This window comes from Canis lupus, chromosome 17 (assembly GCF_003254725.2).
Source record: "Canis lupus dingo isolate Sandy chromosome 17, ASM325472v2, whole genome shotgun sequence".
NCBI lineage: Eukaryota > Metazoa > Chordata > Mammalia > Carnivora > Canidae > Canis > Canis lupus.
Genome location: NC_064259.1, coordinates 18,657,940 through 18,673,152, shown reverse-complemented (window position 1 = coordinate 18,673,152; position 15,213 = coordinate 18,657,940). Strand labels below are relative to the sequence as shown.

At 42.3% G+C, this 15,213-nt stretch overlaps 1 protein-coding gene across 5 annotated transcripts in view; it reads right to left on the bottom strand.

Moving 5' to 3' along the window:
• Positions 1-339: 339 nt before the first annotated feature.
• LOC112664709 (protein FAM228B) overlaps positions 340-15,213 on the bottom strand; it is a 45,385-nt gene continuing 30,511 nt past the window's right edge. For 2 of the 5 annotated variants that reach the window (XR_007403295.1, XR_007403299.1), the window contains exons 8-13: positions 13,520-13,636; positions 11,741-11,821; positions 10,067-10,191; positions 1,973-2,068; positions 1,294-1,434; positions 340-392 (exon numbers count right to left, since the gene is read on the bottom strand). The gene's annotated coding sequence lies outside the window, so the exon portion shown is untranslated. Of the gene's footprint in view, positions 393-1,293; positions 1,435-1,972; positions 2,069-3,471; positions 3,562-10,066; positions 10,192-11,740; positions 11,822-13,519; positions 13,637-15,213 lie in introns of all 5 variants that reach the window. The other 3 variants (XR_007403296.1, XR_007403298.1, XR_007403297.1) reach the window with 3 other exon arrangements.

Below are 15,213 nucleotides of genomic sequence, written 5' to 3'. Positions count from 1 at the left end.
CCCCAGCCACCCAGGATTGCGGTCTACACTGTCTGGTTCCTCAAACCTATGAACAGAGGGAAAGGCTAAGTGTAGGGTAGGGAAGAGGAACTTACGGGGGCAGGGAGGAAGGCCTCGGAGGATCCTACCCAACACTCAACCCTGAGCTGAGACCTTCCAAGCAGCCTTCCCCTCCCTGCTCCCCTGCTCCTCTGATGTCTTCAACTCCCAGCCAAGGCTTTCCATATCTTTGGACTCCACATGGTACTAACCTTTTACTGGTGGAACAGAGATGACCAGCTATCCACAAAACACTTGCTTTCCCTGCCATTGTGCTGAGAGCAGTGAGGGGCCCTCTTACCTTCTCGGGTTGACAGGAATGATTTCCCCAGGGCAGCCTTGGAATCTGGGCACTGAAGATGACAAAGTTTCCATCAGAGTCCTGAAAGGCTGCATCAAAGAGGAACAGCCTGCCAATCTACCCCATTCTGGTACCTGAGCGAGAAACTTCTCTTGTGTGTAAACCACAGTCCATTTTCTGACTCTCTTGGTAACAGTGGTTAGGTTACCTGCCAGAAGAGCTGAGCTGACTGCGGTCCCATTCAGAACTGACTGAGGGGCTTGGCTCTCAGAATTATTCACAGAGACAACTGCTGAGGAAAGTGGTATGGAAACTTACCATATATAGAGAATCTGTTTCTCTCTGAGAGACTGGGGAAAACAGTGGGATTGGGTAGGACTTAGGTCATAAACTATCTCACAAGATTTTCATGCTATGCAGAAGAACTAGTCCCTCGTCCTCTATGTGCTGGAGGCAAGAGGGGGGCAGCTGGTGAACGCAAAGATCCATTGCACCCCAGACAGTCATGAACCCTTACAGTTCCCAAGTACCTGAAGGCTTCTCTGGAAGTGTCCTCACCCTGGGGCATTAGGATATAGGATGTGGGAGATAAGAGGGTGGAAGGGAAGAGAGAGCAGGAGCTATTCATGTGCCAATCAGATTGTGAGCTTTTAATAAGAAACCTGTGTGTGGATAGGACCCTGGGCGGCTCAGCTGTTGAGCACCTGCCTTCAGCCCAGGGCGTGATCCCAGGGTCCCGGGATCGAGTCCTACATGGGGCTCTCTGCATGGAGCCTGCTTCTCCCTCTGCTTGTGTCTCTGCCTCTGTCTCTCTCTCTGTCTCTCATGAATAAACAAAATCTTTGAAAAAAAAAAAAGAAAGAAAAAGAAAAGCAACCTGTGTGTGGAAAAAGCTTACATATGAAATAACTTTCATGGGGCTGCCTGGGTGGCTCAGTCAGTTAGATACCTACCTTTGGCTCAGATCATGATCCCGGGGTCCTGGCATGGAGCCCTGCATTGGGTTCCCTGCTCAGCAGGGCGCCTGCTTCTCTTCTCTCTGCCCCTCCCCCTGCTCATGCTCACTTTCTGTATCTCTCTCAAAGAAGTAAAATCTTTAAAAAAACAAAAACCTTCATGTATTGAAACCGTCATTTGGCCTAATTTTTCATATAAATTTCATTTCAGAACATCCCCACCTATTATGACTACTAAGGAAAACAAATCTTTTGGTTTGGTTTGGATGTATGAATGCTAGAAAAATGGCAGAAGAGAAAAGAAATCTTAGAGGGCAGAACACTGTGGCCAGGGTTTCTCTCATCTTAAAAGGGCATAGTCTGTCCCCCCCAGCATTCACCAAAATGCTCCTTTTCTGAGTTTCTAGAGCCTCAGGTTCCCTGCCTCGGGCTGCCCATATGCAGCAGCACAGAGTTGAGAAGCAAACCCATCATTGTGCATAAAATAAAGCCTCTTCTGCATCCTCTTTTTCACTCCCTTCTTTGGCTCCTGCCTTCTCTGCCCTGCAGAACCCATGGGAGGAGGGATTTGTCAATGATTCAGATTTCAATATCAGGGTCTGCTATCCTGTGCATGTTGCAAACTCTTGCCACCCACCTGATCTTCCCCCTTGCCCCCAAGATCTCTTCTGCTCACCACACAATTCTTCTCATCCCTTTTATTCGTAGGTCGGTAGTCTTGTTCTCTTTATCAGGCAGATATTTATTTTCTGTATAGGTAAGTTTTTCAGGACTGCAAAGAAAAACATAAAAAAAATAACTCCAGGGATGCCTGGGTGGCTGAGTGGTTGGCGCCTACCTTCGGCTCAGGTCGTAATCCTGGGATCCAGGATCAAGTCCCACATCTGGCTCCCTGCGAGGAGCCTGCTTCTCCCTCTGCCTGTGTCTCTGCCTCTCTCTCTCTCTCTCTCTCTCTCTCTCTCTCCCCCTCTCTCTCTCTGCTTCTCATGAATAATTTTTTTAAAAAGTAACTCCATAAAAACAATTGTATTGTTCAATAATTGTCTGAACAGAACATTAATTTTACAAACTCAGTACTCACTTCATGAAAAGGCAGGCCTGAGTAGACATCACTTGGTGGCTGTCCATCAGGCAGCCTGCCCCACCCACACCTGTTGGCACAACCACTAGATGGACCATGAGTCATGTGACCCTTCTCTGCCCATGGCTGAGGTACCTGGTCCAGAGCCTTGGTCCCTACAGTTGTAAGTGGGACCAGGTAACTTCCAGGCAGTCTTGGAGTGCTCACACTAGAAACTCAGGCAGGCCTGGGGCACCCATCTTCCAGTACATGCATAAGAACACAGAGAAAGCCAGTGTGCGGAGAAAGGAAGCAACTTCACAAGGCAGCTCTGATGAAAGGCACAAAGTCCCAAAGAGGAGAGGACATGGCTCTTAGTCCCTTAAGCAGCCTGGCTGTCCTTCTGACTGCCATGGTCCCAACAAATTCATATGTTGAAACCTAACCCCCAGTGTGATGGCATTAGGATGTGGGGCCTTTGGGAGATGAGTAGGTCACAAGGACATGGCCTTCATGAATGAGATGAGTGCCCCTATGAAAGAGGCCCTAGAAAGCTCCCTCGCCCCCCCTACCATATGAGAACACAGCAAGAAGGTGCCACCTAAGGACTAGACACTGAATCTGCCAGCACCTTCTCCTGCACTTTCAGCCTCCAGACCTATGAGAAAGTTCTTTTATTTATAAGGCCCCCAGTCTCTGGAGTTCTGTAATAGCAGTCAAATGGGCTGAGACAGTGACCATGGCTCCCATAATAGACCACTGCTTTCTAACCTACCAAGTCTACAAAATTGCCACCCGCTCCCCACTGCCTTTTTTTTTTCTTTTTTTCTTTTTTTTTAATGTAAGAGGGATTCTGCTTTTGGGGCATCTGGGTGGCTCAGTTGGTTAAACACCTGCCTTCGGATCCCTGGGTGGCTCAGCAGTTTAGCGCCTGCCTTCGGCCCAGGGCGCAGTCCCGGAGTCCTGGGATCGAGTGCTGCATCAGGCTCCCTGCATGGAGCCTGCTTCTCCCTCTGCCTGTGTCTCTGCCTCTCTCTCTCTCTCTCTCTCTCTCTCACTCTCTCATGAATTAATAAATAAAATCTTTTTACAAAATAAAAATAAATAATAAATACCTGCCTTTGGCTCAGTTCCTGGGACTGAGTCCTGCATCCAGCAGGGAGCCTGCTTTGCCCTCTCCCACTTCCACTATACATGCACACTCTCTGTCAAATAAATAAAAAATCTTTAAAAACAAAAAAAAGGATTCTGTTTTTCTGTAATTAATTGTAATTAAACTCCAATATAGCCACCTTGTCTTTAAGTCCTTACTTTACTGAGCAGCCATGTGGAGGCACCTCTAGGTGTATCCTCCCTGAGGGTCTCCCCAGGGCTGTCCCATCCCTGCCCTGGGAAGCCCAGGCCTATCACAGCATATAAGCCTCTCCTTCATTCCTCCATTCACTCCTCCATTCCTCCCTTCCTTCCTTCAACAAGCATTTTCTCATCCTCCACTGCATTCCAGCTAAGTGCTGGGAACACCAAGATAAAGACAACACAGTCCCTGCCCTCAGGGGCTTGCTGGGGTAGGAAAAGGCAAATGGAGAGTGTGGCAGTATATCCCCAGGTGATAATTTCCTCTTTTGCCAGGGTTGGGATGGCCAGCAATGCAAAGAAGAGGCAGAGGCATGAACCAGTGTGGCAGTTCAGGCACTTATAACTGTGCTGATCTGACCCTGATTTTTTGTAGTTTCTTTTCTTTAAGAGAAAGGAATTTTTTTTAGATGAAGATAGAAAGGATGGCAGTACCCAGACAGCACCTAATGTGCTATGTTAAAGTCTGGACTTCATTGTAAGGGTTATGGGAAACTTCTGAAGGGTTTTCAGTTAGAGAGGGTTGATCATTTCAGAGAGACTCCTCCAGCTGCAAGGTGAAGAATTCCCCAGAGGATACCAGACTAAAGGGGAGGAAACCATTGAAAGAGCTGAGGAGCAAGAACGGGGGGATGAGGAAATATAGCCTTTGCCTTCCTGGAGGATAATAATCATAATCATAATCATTGATGTTTCAATTAAAATATTAAAATTTATAAAGAAGCCAAGATAGCAGAAATAAAACATAAAACTTCCAAGTCAGAATTGGAAACAGAAAGTAGCATTGTTCATGCCAGCAAAATCCAGGATGAGAGACAAAAAGGAAATATCAAGAGAGCACAACAGGACTTCTACTTTTTGTTTAGGACTTACAAGTTTGCACAGGCCAACACTCCTGCTGCAACAACTAGAAAAACAGAATATTGACTACCACCACCCTTAAAAAAAATTCATAATCTTAAAGTCATTGGACAATTTCAGAGAGGAAAGAGCTTTCTCAGAATGAGCTGGCAATCTCTGACTATCTTCTCTGCTGGGGGAACTTGCCAACCTTGGGTAGCAGGGTATAGACTGACTCCTCCATGGTCCCAGCATATCCTTGGTGGATTTTTTTCTCCCAGGTATGGTTGCTATCTTAGCAGTTGGGTAGTTAACCTTGCTATCTTAGCAGTTGGGTAGTTAACCTTGCTATCTTAGCAGTTGAGTAGTTAACCTTGCTCTCAACACCTCCCTCTCAGTAGTAAGCAAGTCAAACAGTGCGTTGGGATAAGGTCCCTGGTAGGGGATGGAGACCTTCCAGACCCTGAATTCAGACAGCCTTCCCCAAACCTATCTGAAAAGGAATGAAATAAAATGCTAGAACTATAAAAATAACTCCTGAAAATAGCTTACTGATGAGCTTAACAAAAGATTATTAGATACAACTGAAGAGATAATTAGTAAAATATCTAATATCAAGTATAAAGTAACAAAAAAAGATAAAAAATACACACAAAAAGGTGTATCCAAAAAGACAAGATACAGTGAGAAAATCTAAAATATATTTAACTGGAGTACCATAGAGAGTATGGAGAGAATATGGCAAAGGTAATAAACAAAAATAAAATGAGAATGTCCCAGAACTAATTAAAGATATCGATTTACAGGTACAAGAAAACCTACGAATCCCAAGTTGGATAAATAAAAGAAAATTCACATCTAGAAACATCATATGAAACTACAGAAAATTAGACAAGAAAAAATTTAAAGCATCTAGAGAAAGATAGTTTTCTTCAAAGGATCAACAGTGAGACTAGCAGCTGAGTTTTCAACTGAAAGAGTAAAAGACAGTAGGATAGGAGGAAGGAGAACGTGGTGGCAGAGGAAGACCCTAGGCTCACTTTGTCCCACAAATACAACTAGATAACTATCAAATCATCCTAAGTACCCCAAAGTCAACCTTAAGACTGGCAGAACAACCTCCACAAATAAACGTAGAAAAGAGGCCGCATCAAAGAAAGTAGGAAGAGACTCGGTTGGGAAAGAAACAGATTGTGGCCAGTGGGAAGGGAGATGTGGTAGTGGAGAAGGATGAGAGGCAGACTAACAGAGGCCCACAGGGGGAAAACGAATCCCCACAGTAACTGGCTTGGAAAGCAGAAGTGGCCAAATTTCATGATTTAAAGCCTGGAGTTCTAAAAGTCAGCATACTTGGAAAAAAATAAATAAATAAAAGTCAGCATAATTGGCTCTGGGAGAGCTTAGAAGACATTGGGTGTGCTCTTAGAGAGAAGGCAGGGCAACCAGCCTGCAGATATAGGGCATGGAAACAGTGATCTGAAGAGCACCTGGGACACACAGTGGGGAAATTAGTTGTTTATCTCAGAATGTGTCCTAAAGGGGCAGCATTCACAGGCCCCTCCAGGAACAAAGGAACTGGCAAGCACCATTTCCCTCCCCTATCCCTCAGCATGAGCACAGGGCGTCCTGTGAGAACCGTGACACTTGCTACCTAACTTGCTTACACCAACCCCTGCCCCACCCTGTGCTCCAGTGGAACTGCCCTTTCTGAAGTCATGCTTCCCTTAGTCCCAGTGCATCAGGCTTCCTCCTCCACAAGATGGGTCCAAATTTCTGCCCATACCACATTTCCTGACCCAGGAGTTTTTGCAGAGCCTCAGTTCCAGGGGTGGTGGTGACAGGTATCATTTAACAAGCAGACCAGAGCACACCTATAACACACCACATTCAGGCCAGGGACCAAACACTCCCCACAACAGGCAGAGAGCCTCTGGAGATGACTGGCCTGAAGGATAAAGTAGTCATGACAAAAGAGTAGAGCACACAGAGAACACATTGGAGACACTCTTGGAAGTGTCAGGCCCTGGCGAACAGGAAATACTGCACAGCAAGGCATTATAGACCTCTTCTTCATAAGACCATTACCCTCAAGAACAGAAGGTGTAGCTGATTTTTATAACACACAGAAACAAGCATAGAATCTTCTCAAAATGAGAAGACAGAGAAATTTGTCCCAAATGAAAGAATAGGACAAGGCCATAGCCAGAGATCTAAGCAAAAGAGATAAATAATACGGCTAATAGAGAATTTAAAGGAATATTCAAAAGAATACACAATGAACTTGAGAAAACAATGGAGATATCTATGAGATAATTAACACTGAGATAAGGAATAACATAGAGATAACGTGCTCAGTAAACAAAATGAAACACACACTTGATGTAATGAACAACAGGCTGGAACAAACAGAGGAATGAATTAATGAACTAGAATACAGAGTGATGGAAAGTAATTAAGCTGAACAAAACAGAGAAAAAAGAATTATGCAAAACAAGAACAGACTTAGAGAATTCAGTGACTATCAAACATAACAATTGTATTATAGGAGTCCTACTAGAAGAAAAGAGAAAGGAGGGCATAAAATTCATTTGAATAAATAATAGATGAAAACTTCCCTAATCTAGGGCAGGAAACAGATATCTGGATCCAGAAGGCACAGAGAACCCCCAACAAAATCAAAAAAGCAGATCATATTGTCATCAAAATGGCAAAATATAGTAATAAAGAAAAATATTAAAGCAGCAATACCAAAGAAGAAAGTTACATACAAAGGAAACCACATCACTGGATTTTTCAGCAGAAAGCTTCCAAATCAGAAAGAGTGGCATGATATATTCAAAGTGAATGGGAAAAACCTGCAACCAAGAATACTCTATCCAACAAGACTAGGAGGAGAGAGTTTCCCAGACAGGAGTGCCTGGGTGGCTCAGTTGGTTAAGAGTCTGAGTCTTGGGATCCCTGGGTGGCGCAGTGGTTTGGCGCCTGCCTTTGGCCCAGGGCGCGATCCTGGAGACCCGGGATTGAATCCCACATCGGGCTCCCGGTGCATGGAGCCTGCTTCTCCCTCTGCCTGTGTCTCTGCCTCTCTCTCTCTCTCTCTCTGTGACTATCATTAAAAAAAAAAAAAAAAAAGAGTCTGACTCTTGATCTCAGTTCAAGTCTTGATCTCAGGATCATGAGTTCAAGTCCTGGGTTGGACTCCAAGCTGGGCATGGACCCTACTTAAAAATAATGAATAAGCATAAGTTTCCCAGACAAACAAAAACCAAAGGAGTTCATGGCCACTAAGCCAGCCCACCAAGAAGTATTAAAGGAGACTGAATGGAAAAACAACAGGGATGCCTGGGTGACTCAGTGGTCGAGCATTTGCCTTTGGCTCAGGGCATGATCCCAGAGTCCTGGGATCAAGTGCCACATCAGGCTCCCTGCATGGAGCCTACTTATTCCTCTGCCTAAATCTCTGTCTCTGAGTCTCTCATGAATAAATAAATAAAATCTTAAAAAAAAAGAAAAGAAAAACAACAAATGACAGTATGAAGGCAGGAAATACAAAAGCAGTAAAAATGAGTATTTCTGTAAAAAATCAGTCAAGGAACTCACAAAATGAAAGAGTGTAAAATATGACGCCCTATACTTAAAACATGGGGAGGAGACAAACTATTCTAAAAATAGATAAGGAAAAAAACTTCTAAATTCATTCTATGAGGCCAGCATTACACTGATACCAAAATCTGATAAAAATATCACCAAAAAAAAAACTATAGTCCAATATCTCTGATGAACATAAATGCAAAAATCCTCAACAAAATATTAGCAAACCAAATCCAATGATACATTAAAAAAACTATTCACCACAACCAAGAGGGATTTATTCCTGACATACAGATGACCAAGACACATGAAAGATGTTCATCATCAGAATGCAAATCAAAACTACAATGAGCTATCACCTTGGATCTGTCATAGTGGCTAAAATCAACAACAGAAGAAACAACAGGCATTGGCAGGGATGTGAGGGAAAAGGAATCCTCCTACCTTGTTAGTGGGAATGCAAACTGGTACACCACTGTGAAAAACAGCATGGAGGTTCCTCAAATAGAACTACCCTACGATCTGGCAACTGCACTCCTGGGTATTTACCCAAAGATTACAAAAACACTAATTCAATGGGACACGTGTACCCCTACATTTACAGATTTATCGCAGCATTAATTACAACAGCCAAGATATGGAAGCAACTCAAGTGTCCATTGAGAAATGAATGGATAGAGAAGATGTGGTGTGTGTGTGTGTGTGTGTGTGTGTACATGTGTAATGGAATTATTATTCAGCCATAAAAAAAGAATGAAGTCTTGCCACTTGCAACAACATGGGTGAAGCCAGAGAGTATAATGCTAAGTAAAATAAGTCAGAGAAAGACAAATACCTTATGAATTCACTTATATATAGAACTTAAGAATCAAATGAGCAATGGGGGGAAAAGAAAGAAACAGACAACCCAAGAAACAGACTCTTAACTATAGAGAATAAACTGATGGTTACCAGAGGGGAGGCGGGTTAGAGGATGGACTAAATAGGTGATACAGATTAAGGAGTGCACTTGTCATGATGAGCACTGGGTGATTAAAACACTTATAAAAAAATAAAATGTGTGGGAAAAAATCTTTGGAGTGTTATCATAAGAAGAAGACAAATAAATTTGCTACTAGTAACATTCACTGGGAAATTCAGTTAGTACCCTGGGACCAGCTTTTAAAAGTGGGGTGCTATCCTACAAGTGTGAATGGATTTTATCAAGCTCCTATATGTTGATTAAAATCATCTTCTGGGTAGAATTTTTTAAAAATACAGCAGGATACGTGTCAAAGGAAAATAATTGCCAACCAAACATTCTTAATCCTTTGGAAACATCCTTTAAGGATGAAAGTAAAACCTGGAAAAGGCTCTATATATACTGTCTGATTCTACCCATATGACATTCTGTAAAAGGCAAAACTATGGAGAGTGTAAGATTTGTTAGTTAGTGCACCCTTACCTGCATTTTCTATGAGTTTTGCTTGTTTCAGACCTGGCAGAGGCTTAATGCTGCTCTTCTGGAATAACACTATATAGAGTAAAATGAATTGGGGCAGTTTGGCATAAAGCCTGGCCTTCTCTGTCTTTTAAACTCTTTTAATGGGTTATCCCTGGGTGATTCAGTGGTTTAGCGCCTGCCTTTGGCCCAGGGTGCGATCCTGGAGTCCCGGGATTGAGTCCCGCGTCAGACTCCCGGCATGGAGCCTGCTTCTCTCTCTGCCAGTGTCTCTGCCTCTCTCTCTCTCTCTCTCTCTCTCTCTGTGTCTATCATGAATAAATCTTTAAAAAAAATAAACTCTTTTAATATATATCGTTTTCCTACAGGAAAATTTAAAAAAAAATCTAAACACTCTTAAAGTCAACTCCAGTCACTCTTGGGGTAGGAAATCACTGGACAATTAGGAATCTCTAAAAAATAAAGCCCAGTGATCACAAAAGTACCTGTCTTATATTAAAAAACAGCTCTCTTCATCCATCTCTTGCTGTCTTCTTGTTTTTTTTTTCTTGTTTTTTTTTTCTTCTTGCTGTCTTCTAAACAGAGGATCACAAACTGATGAGATCATAACCTACAAGAAAAATAACTCTGAGGATCCCAGTACAGTTTGTATTAAGCTAAATCTATCTTAAGCATTCAAGTATGATCCTACTGTACACCAAAGAATAAGGACCATGAATAATGTCAATCCGCAGAGCAGGGAAAGAAATGTCATCTGTCTTACTTCAGGACATTTCACTGAGCCATAAGTGACTGACCTCTATCATCCAGATAAAAGCAACAAACTCTGTCAAGAATCCTACTTCAAAAAAAAAAAAAAGAATCCTACTGCATCACTGTACCAGTCAATACATATTTGCTGACACCATCGTACGCCACATTCCATTGAGCTCCTGTCCTCAAGGACCTCTCAGTCTAGAATAAAAGTCACACACAGTGACAATCTAGTCATGAGAAATATCAGGATGCTTTAGGAACACAAGATGGGGATGCCTGGGTGGCTCAGTGGTTTGGCGTCTGCCTTCAGCCCAGGGCGTGATCCTGGAGACCCAGGACCGAGTCTCACATCGGGCTCCCTGCATGGAGCCTGCTTCTCCCTCTGCCTGTGTCTCTGCCTCTCTCTCTCTCTCTGTGTGTGTCTCTATGAATAAAGAAATAAAATCTTAAAAAAAAAAAAAAAAGGAGCACAAGGCAGTGCTCCTAAGTGGCCTGGGAGTAAGAGTGCTACCGGGAGACCTGACGACCAGTCTTTAAGGGTCCGTGAGAACAGGAGGGCAGGTGAGCCTCAGTATGGATGAGTGTTGAGACACTGGGGTACAGAGATTGCAGATAAAGGTAGCTGTCTCCTCCTCATTCCTCATTATAGGCTTTAGACTAGGGGCCATTTTCCCATTCTTTACTTTCCCCCATACACCTGACCCAATACTGGTCCCCAAAATATGTATGAGGTAAACAGTTCCTGAATAAGTGAGGCAGCAAAATGACTGACCAACATCATATTAGTGAGTCTCTCAGGGCCAAAGAGCCTTCTTATCTTCGTAACAATGATCTGCCTTTGTTTTCTGGAACAAGCAAAACAAAGCACTTCCCTCTTCAGAGCCACACACACATTTTTTTTTAATGACTTATAATACCAGCTGGCTACTTTTGCTACACAGGAGTAAAAAACTGGAACCTTCAACTCAAAATTAATTCCTATATTGGCAAGTTTAAAATGTGTAAATGTATTATAAGCCCAACTACTGGTTCTCTGGGCAGCTTTTCCTGAATCCCTCCTTCTGCCTCCCACAGAAAGAAGCTTTGCCTCTTGGGCCATGGCTCCCTGCCCTGATTCTGTGACACCTGTCACCCCCACTCCACTCGCTGTCCATGTCTTCCTCTCCCTCCTCGTCTTCCAGTTTGCTGAATGTGAGTGGAGAAATGAAAGAACAGAAAGATTATCACACACTTGTAAATTCCTCAGTAGGTGAAATTACTGCGGGTTCCTATTCTAAAACTCAGAGGAAATGCTTTTGTAGATTTTTTAATGAATACAGAGTAATTACAAGACTTCTAAATTGACTAGGTTTCTCCCAAACCTAGAGCTTCTAAGAGTGAATGAATGAATGAATCTCACTTACCTTTCCATAATTTGGGTCCTTTTTTGTCATATAAAAAGGGTTGTATACTTCAGTATCATAAAGGTCTCCAAATACAATTTCCTTTAGAAAGAAAAAATCACACCTAAGAGCAAATCACTGCATACAGACATGTTTTGCAAGATTCAAAGAGCCAAATGCTTTATTCTGTTTTTATATAAAATCATCGATTCAAAGGGTTAGAAGAAACCTCAGAAGTAATTTAGACTCCAATGAGAGCCCATCACCTTTGATGAGAAGTAATCATCAAGCTTTAGTCTGAAGTCATCAACTAGCCATAATCTGAGAACTTTCTGCTCTTTTGGTCATTCTTACCACCAGTCTGTCTATAGGCAGAGCTGAAATCTGCCTTGTCACTGCCAGGAAGAGATACTAGTTCTCTACCCCGAAGCAACGCAAAATTTATCTAATCCATCACCAATATGTCAGCCTTTTAAAGTTTTCATTCTCTCTCCTGTCATCTCTTCCTCAGGCTAAATATCCTATATTCCTTCCTAATCTTCCTCTCATGAAGTGTTGTCAAGCCTCCACCCTCTTCTAAATGGTTCTGCAACTGGTGAAGGTCCCTTCTACAGTGTGAATCAGGAGTGACAAGACAGCAATGGTGAGGGGAAGGGGAGGTTTTGATGCTTCCCACTCTAAGTACCACCTTCCTTAATATAGCCTAAGAGCCCAGATGATTTCTTAGAAGTCAGTCGACTTTACACTGAATTTATTGTCACATAAAACCACTCACACTTAGGGGCACCTGGGTGGCTCAGTCAGTTGAGCATCTGCCTTTGGCTCAGGTCATTATCTCAGGGTCCTGGGATTGAGTCCCGCATCAGGCTCCCTGCTGAGCGGGGAGTCTGCTTCTCCCTCTCCTTCTGCCCCTCCCAACTCCCACTCATGCTCTCTCATGCACGTTTTTTTTTTTTTAAGATTTTACCCAGCACTTGTGATGTGACTCAGTTATGGACAATGAGACCTAAGGGGAAATCTGCTAGGAGTTTCTGGGGACTCTTCTTGCTTCCAGATCAAGGGATCAGGTATAAGAAAAGGGTACCCTGGCACCATTCCTTACCCCTTCTTCCTGCCTTGAGCACAGACAGATCTAACACCTGAAGCTGTAAGTAATCAAATGTGCTTACAAATATAAGGGTGATGAGGAAAAACTGAAAATATTAAGATAGCAGAAAAGAATTATAGGAAAAAACATGGGTGATTAATGACATTGTTATGCTGCCAGAACCCACCAGAAAACCACCTACCTCTCAATTTCTTGTTAAGTAAATAATAAATGTCCTTACGGTTTAAGCTGCTCTTCTCTTTACATTTACCTAAAAGCATTCCCGATAAATCTAGTTCCAAATCAATACTTCTATTCTCTCCTTCTGAAACTCCAAGTTTAAAAATGTGTAGGGTGTATCACAATTCCAGGAATTCATCATAAACACAAAAATGTTAGGACTGTTTGAATAACCAGTGAAAATGTTGGCTTGATTCTATAAATTATACTTTATTAAAAAAAAAACCTCACAGTACCCTTTTATTGGTGTGCTTTTAAAAATATTTAAAATTTTCTTTCATTTTTTCCAACCCTCTGTATTAAAATGTCTGTAATTCTCTGCTGAAGAGGCTCTGCAACATTTTCAATCATTTTTTATGTAACATCTCTTTTCTTCTTTCCTTAAAAATATCCAGATGTTGAGAATATGTATCCAATCTCTAATGAAATGATACAAACAAGGAAAACAAATTATTAAGAAGTTTTCCACTTACCCTCATTTGAGTAAGGGGAGGAAACACTTATTTCCACTCCTAAGCTCTCAACATATTCAGGTCACAAGGTCCTCGCATAAGATAACTGAAGAACATAGTAAAGTTCAGGAAGAGAACCTGAGAGCATAGAGGAAGAAGAACCCAGAAAAAGTTCTAAACCAGAGTGTGCCTTCAGATTACACCACATCCAAACTATTTCTAATTCATGAACCTCTTGCTTCTTTTTAAAGATTTCAAAGAGTTCCTATCACCCATTGCATGTCTCCAGCCTCCATCATCAGTAAAGTCTGTGACAAAATTGGTATAATAGAGCATTAGACTTGCTCCAGCAGGGCCTCTCTCTGAATCTACAGGAGAGCAATCCCACCTACCTTTTTTGATGCTCAAATGAGAATATATGTGAACTTCCTTTATAAATTATAAATTACAATACAAATGTTAAAGTATCATTTTAACACTAAACTTCACTCATTAAAATTCCTTAAAAAATTAAATTAAATTAAATTAAAATTCCTTTGGGGCACCTGGGTGGCTCAGTGGGTTAAGCATCTGACTCTTGGTTTTGGCTCAGGTCACAATCTCATAGGTCATGAGATGGAGTCCCTCATAGGGGTCCTCAGGGAGTCTGCTTGAAGTTTCTCTCTCTCTCTGCCCTTCCCCTGACTTACTCTTTCTCTAAAGTAAATGAATATATTATTTAAATTAAAATTCCTTTAAGTTTATTGGGGCATTGAGGTGTCTGAGTCGGTTAAGTGTTTGACTCTTGGGGATCCCTGGGTGACTCAGCGGTTTGGCACCTGCCTTTGGCCCAGGGTGCGATCCTGGAGTCCCAGGATCAAGTCCCACATCGGGCTCCCAGCATGGAGCCCACTTCTCCCTCCTCCTGTGTCTCTGCCTCTCTCTCAAACTGTGTCTATCATGAATAAATAAATAAGTAAATCTTTAAAAAAAAAAAAGTGTTTGACTCTTGTTTTCAGCTCAGGTCATGATCTCAGGGTCATGAAATCAAGCCCAGCATGAGGCTGCAGGCTCAGTGGGGAGTCTGCTTGAGATTCTCTCCCTCTTCCCTTCCCCCCACTCACACTCTCGTTCTCAAACATAAGTAAATCTTTAAAAAAAAAAATCTCCCCCCCCACCTCATACTCCCTCTCTACCTCTCTCCAACAAAAAAAGAAAAAGAAAAAACTCCTTTATTAATTTCATAGTAACTCTCAGTACTAATTAGTCATTACCCTTAAATACTATTTCTGATGGTTTTACATATCTCCATGTGATGTGGGAACAAATGAAAAAGAGGTGAGTTTTAGTCAGAAAGAATTTCTATTCGGTACTAGAACAAATAGGGGAAGCAGTGAGAACAATCTCTCAGATCCCTTACAGCCAGATCTAGGAATCCTGACCTCTCTGTGATCCTGCAAGGAGGTGGTGCAATCTCAGATCTATGCTGTACAAATAAATGAATCAGAAGAGGCTCCTTCTCCCAGCAAAATGAAGCTCTGTGATACAGTAACATCCTCTTGGCCATGCTGCTCTGCAGCACTCTTGCTTACCTAGAACACACTTAGGGTCCACAGTCTGTAGCCAACTCTTACCTTCACAACATAATTTTCTCTAAATAATATCACATGTACAGCTTCATCAATGTCTTCTCTAGCTAATGCCTAAAATTACAGAATTGAATATTAAGACATAAA